The sequence below is a fragment of the Mastomys coucha genome, unplaced genomic scaffold (assembly GCF_008632895.1).
Source record: "Mastomys coucha isolate ucsf_1 unplaced genomic scaffold, UCSF_Mcou_1 pScaffold15, whole genome shotgun sequence".
Taxonomy (NCBI): Eukaryota; Metazoa; Chordata; class Mammalia; order Rodentia; family Muridae; genus Mastomys; species Mastomys coucha.
The window spans coordinates 65,024,194-65,030,566 of NW_022196897.1; positions in this window are offsets into that span (position 1 = coordinate 65,024,194).

Here is a 6,373-nt window from a genome sequence, read left to right on the forward strand (position 1 = left end):
CAAATGCTGGGATTAAAGGTGTGCACCACCACCTCCTGGCCCAACTCTCTTAAATAACTGCTATGCAGAGGTCTCTCTTCAGAACTACTGAAATACAGGACTGTCATGGAGGCCTTATGTGTCTGAGATGTCAGAAACCTTGATGCCATGTAGTCAGTAAAAAGTTTAGTCACACACTCTGTCTTTGCATTCCAGGGAGAGGGAAGAGTTGCCCATTGTTTTGGGTCTTTTTAATCCTCAAGCCTGAGGCATGGGGAGTGGTGGTGGACTTGTATACAAAATTGTTACCATGAATTTCTACGTTTTCTTTTGTAAAGATTTATTTATGCATATGTCTGTGGAGTTGGGGGAGGGACAGGGATGTGCACATGAGTACAGTCCCCCATAGGGACCAGAAGATGGTGTTAGATCTCCTAGAGCTGGAGTTATAGGCAGGCATAAGCCACCAGATGTGGGTTCTGGGAACTGAACTCAGGTCCTCTGTAAGGGCAGGCCATGTTCTTAACCAATGAGCCATGTTTCTAGCTCTGAATCTCTAAACAGTCTGTTCTCTATCTTAGCTTTCTTCTTCTCTAGGTATGGAAGAAAACAATGTCACTACCATTTTCCCTGAGAATCTCTTGTGTATATATATATATATGTATGTGTGTGTGTGTGTGTGTGTGTGTGTGTGTGTGTGTGCCCCACAGAGCTTTGTTGTTGATCTGTTTAAAGTAGAGGACTTAGTGTCTCTTTCTTCCCATCACTTTTTGATTTCCTGATGTCTCCCTGTCCAACTGAAGATGAGTCATGAGATTAGGTGTATGTGGAGAAACATTTAACAGTGCACAGTGACTCCTAAGCTTGGCCTTATCTTTATTCCTCTTCACTTACTGGGTTCTAAAACCAGGATCAAGACTTTTCTCTTCTCTACATACTCTTATTTGTCACCCCCACCCCCCTTAAGACTATTGTCTTGGTCAAGACTATCAAACACTAGGATCGCTGTAGTGGTAAGAGTGTCTTGATGAAATCTCTGGTGAAACTTCTAACAATTTGCCTCCTGCATCATATTATGGATGGTGGATTTCCCTTGATGTCACTTTCATTGTTTTACTCTTCTATAACAATTTACCACAATTTCCTTCTGGGTACAATCCAAGAAAGGCCATTGCTTGATTTCTAGGCTACAATTTTTCTACAAAACTTTGTCCTACTAGTTTCAGAAAGACATTTTTGAATTGTTTGCCTTGTTTGCCCCCATTAGTTATACTCACTCTTGCCTTCGAGTTTATGCCACATTTCTTGCGGCTACTCTATTTTTTGTCATGGAAGCAATTTTACTCATTTCTCAAGCCCTACTGTTATGTGTTCCTGGTGAAGGTGATTCAAATTGGTCTTCATTGCTACTCAGTGCTACTTCAGCTTCCCTAAACATTAGGATCACCCCATGGAGTAGAATTCATTCTGGAAAATCCTAATGGCCAGGTCACATCCAATACCAAGTAAATTAGAATGTCTGGAGGTTGAATCTATTCATGAACATATTTAAAGATACCCAGGTGATTTTAATGTGTGTAAAAGTTTGTTTTCATCTGTGACAGTGTATTTTATCTGTACCATAACTTTGTACTTAGCTGCATTTGGTCCAATATAGGCCAAGTTATTTTCTTATGGTTCTCATTTACAGGGTAATTTCCAAATATAAAGAAATGAGTTTGGGGATGATCAAATTAGACATTGTTGGATTGTAGCCAGATCCCTTAATATCCCTACTGTTATTGCTCTTGCAATGATCCACTTTGTTACTCAGAATACTTTTGGTGCCAAATGGTGGGATTTGGTCTTCTTTGTTGCCCAAATCAATTTTCCAACAAATTTCAAAACAACTTGGTATCCTACACTTTAACTCAGTTCTGACATTAAGTTAGCAGAGACCCTATCCTATAGGTTACATGTTACAACCATACTTCAAGTGCTAATTGGATGACTGTCTAACTATAAACAACCCTCTTTCCTGTTCAAGAAGTCAGGAAGTGCATATTCCTCTGTTACTCACTTTACTTGGTATTTTTGTCTACACAGAAACACTAGGAATGAGACAGGGGCAAACATGCCAGAAATATAGGCAAAGCTTTAAGGGGATAGGGGTAGGGGTAGGGGTAGTTTGCAAATGGAAGAGACTTGGTGCTGAAAAACCAGGATGGACCTGCAACAGAGGAAGAAGCAAGCCTTTATTGGCTTGTTGGCATGGGTGGGAGAGCAGTTATTATCTTACTTGAAGGACCTCAGAGCTTAAGAGCCGGGGAGCATAGAAGAGGTTCTGAGTTCTGAGCCCACTGTGTAACAGGCAACTACTGTGTATAGGCGACTTCTGTTGCTCAAATGGCAGGGGGCAGAAGACCAAATCTTACAGGCAATCAGCAAAAAGTAACTCAGACAGCTGTTAGCATAGCTTACAGTCAGAGGACTTATCTATAACAAAGCTACAGAGAAAATGAATCGGGTGTCTTCAGGTGTGTGGCTTCCAAAAGTCGTGATCTTTATGTCAGGTAGGAACAATTCCAGCTAGGGGGTACTTAGGTTTTATAGTAACTCAGGTATATGATGAAGGATACAAATGAATAGAGACACTGGAAAGGTCTACAGGGGGATACATGGGTGTCAGGAAACCAAACCAAACCAAGTAGCTCAAGTAAGTTATTATAACTAACAAAGATGCTTCTCTCATGAAGCACTCATGGAATCCCAAGGGGTTTTAGGTCAAATGTGGCAGCACGTGGCTGCAACGTGAGCTCCTTAAGAGGGTGAGGGGGGAGAATCGAAAGCTCTAGTTTTGCCTGTTACACAGTGGGTTCAGGCCCCAACAATTTAGTAGGAGCACAAATAGCAAATAACTGTAGATCTAGTTCAATAAAGGAATACTAGCTCAACTAGCAAGGTCTTAGCTTCAATCTCTGGGCACACATAGACACGTACATACACAGACACACACACAGACTCACACACAGACATACACACAGACACACGCAGACACATGCACAGACACACACATACATACACACAGACACACACAGACATACATACACTCAGACGCATGCACAGACACACACATATAGACATTCACAGGCACACACACAGACTCATACACAGACATACACACAGACACACACAGACATGCACACAGACACACACACTCAGACACATGCACAGACACACAGATGCACACACAGACACACACACACTCAGACGCATGCACAGACACACACAGACACACGCACACAGACCCACACAGACATATACACAGAGACACACACGGACATATACACTCAGACACATGCACAGACACACAGACAGACAGACACAGACACACAGACACACAAAGGGGGGGGAGACAGAGAGAGAGAGAGAGAGAGAGAGAGAAAGAGAGAGAGAGAGAGAGAGAGAGAGAGAGAGAGAGAGAGAGAGAGAGAGAGAGAGAGAGGTGCAAGGTTTTAGAAACTCTCTTCTAGGAACTGAGAACAAAGACTAAATATATTCTTCTCATACCCTTACCCCTCTACCCCATCTCAGAGGAAGGGAGAGGAGCCTGAGTCTGAGTCATGCCTAGGTTGAAAATATGATCCCATGGGCTCCAATGTTTGAGTACTTCATCCTCAGTTGGTGGAACTGTTTGGGAAGGATTAGGAGGTATGGTTTTATTGGAGAAGATGGTCACTGGGCACCCTGAATTAGTTCTTTGGCCAAACTTGGGCTCCTTGTTTAATATTCAAGAAAATGAAAATCTAGCTATTTTGCTTTGCACAGAGACACATTTCTTGAAGGAAATTTAAAGTTCCCTGTAGAACCAGATTGAAGTTATCATTCCCAGGGCTTGGTCAGAAACTCTATTCTTGGCTTGCCTTCCTCTTCTGCTTCCTCCCTGCCTCATTTCTCCTGAGAGCATTGTCTGAATAAATCACTTGCTCATGAACCCTTACTTCAGAGTTGGTGCTTGGGAACTGGAGAGCTTATCTCTCCTTCAAAATAGTGAGCACATACACATATCAATGAAGATTTATTAGTGTGGTGAGCCTCAAAATAAACAGAAATACAACTTAACAAAATGTTAGTTGAAGGTACTGAAATATAATACCTTCAGGGTTTCTCTACAGAATGCATTTAACATATGCATTCTTAAATGCAATTTAAAAAAATCCTAGACATATTCAAATCTCAGTTGAGTAGGAAATAATGAACCAGGTAAAATTTTATCAACAATACATATTTAAAAAATATCTGTGGCATAGTTTAGTGTCAAACTGTGGGGCCAAGTCAACTTCCTGTAACTGTCCCAACTGATTAACACAGCAGAAAACTGGGTACCAAATCTCATATATCAGGATGTTGATAGAGATGATAAACACACACACACACACACACACACACACACACACACACACACACTGCAATGTATGTAAAGATCTTGACTGGCATTGAGATTCTAGAATCAGGCAATACCTCATTCCATAAATGGAGTAAGTTTTACACTGAGCCTAGCTGAAGTTAGTTTTATAGATGGAAACAGAGCTGGAAGACAAAAGGCAGAGGAGAAACACCAAATCGGTCATTTTAAAATTAATTATCTTATAAGGTGGGGACAGGAAGTGAAAAAAAAAAAAAGAAGAAAGTAATTGATTGGCCAAAATCAGGATACCCCAAGGGCATTTTGATTTTCCTTTTCTTTTTTGGTGAAGACTAAAGCAGAAGGAAGTTCATTATCATGTTAATTGAAATTGGCCAGTTTAGAAAATGTGCTTGCTTCCAATTGTTCCTGAAGGTCAAAAAGACAATTTATTTGTAGTTTGTTAATGTAGAGCTTCAGCATAGGTGACTCCATTTTAAATTTTAGCCTACTTTTAGGAGGCTCTTCTTTTACAATAATCACCTCTTGCAAGTTTTATTTTACGGGAATTCTTTTCCTTGAGCTGAACATCCAGATGAGTACACAGAGGTGAAGACAAATGGGTAATGTTCATCTCTTTTCATTCCACTCCGAATGAAGATAAAGACCACAGACATCTAGTGCTTCAGGCACAAAGGGCTGACTATCATAGTATGAACTAGCCACTGTTTGTTTGTCTGTGTTTCTCTCTCCTCCCCTCGCTCTTCTCTCTCTGTCTCTGTCTCTGTCTCTGTCTCTCTGTCTCTGTCTCTGTCTCTCTCTCTCTGCCTCTCTCTGCCTCTCTCTCTCTCTCTCTCCCTCTCCCTCTCCCTCTCCCTCTCCTCCCTCTCTCTCTCTCTCTCTCTCTCTCTCTGTTTCTGTTCTTAAAACCTAGATCTGTCTCCGGCCCTGTCAACTCTCTATCCCCTCTGGCCTGTCATGTGCCATAGAGTTGATAAAGACTTCAGGCATTTTAGGCTCTCCATGTCAGCTTCCTACTCTTTTAAGTCCACCACAGAAAACACTAGGGAGACTGGAGGTCACAAGGGCAGTGATGTGTCTATCTACCTCATGACTCTGGTGACAGGAACTACATCTCTTCTGCTGCCTCAGCTCCCACTCCCACCTGACTTGACTGTGCCTTTGGTCCAGCTTCCACCAAGTAATTCTTGTCCTTCAAGGCTAATGACTGTCCTGGCTTCCTGCTGCTCTCGGTGTGAGGTTTCTATTCTCCTACTTGATAGATTTAGGGTAGGGTAAAGAGGAGATGAAAAGAAAAATGGGAGAATGTGGGGCTCACAGTGTGATAGGTTGCCATTTTTCCATGACACTGCCAAGGCTTAAGAAAGAGATCAATGATTTATTTCCTAGCTTCATGTCTCTTAAATCAGTTTCTCTGTGAGGAAAGCAGTGGATGGTTATACAGAGATAACAAAGAGAGAAGTCAATGGCCAGTCTACTCTGTCCTCAGAAGGACAAGAATGTACCAAGTGTGTAAAGTCCTCACTGTCTGAATGTGTGAGTAGAAAGGAGGTTGGACTTGTATTATCTCTCCATCTGTCACCCCAGAGTCAGCTCAGTGGCTACAGGGACAACTATAGGAAGAAGCCAGTGAAAGGCTGGAGAATCTTAGAATTTAAAATGAGAGCATTTAATAGAAATGTATGGTGTATAACCTTTACCTAAAAGGACATGGAGGGCCACTGTAGCCAGCCAGAAATATAAAATAGCCAGTTAGTTCCAGGAACTCAGAGCCTCAGGGCTCTGGTTCCCGATACCTGTCCCTCCTGAATGATCCACAATGAGGGTGGAACTAAGAATGAAGGTCTAGTGGTTTATGAGACTCTCCACCCTGTCAACCAGTAGATGAAGATTACATTCCTAGAATGAATGTGTTCCCCTCCCTAACTGAATACCTTGGGTCGGGTCCCTCTGAAAGTTTCCACTGTTTATGTTCTGTTTCCTTGGTAA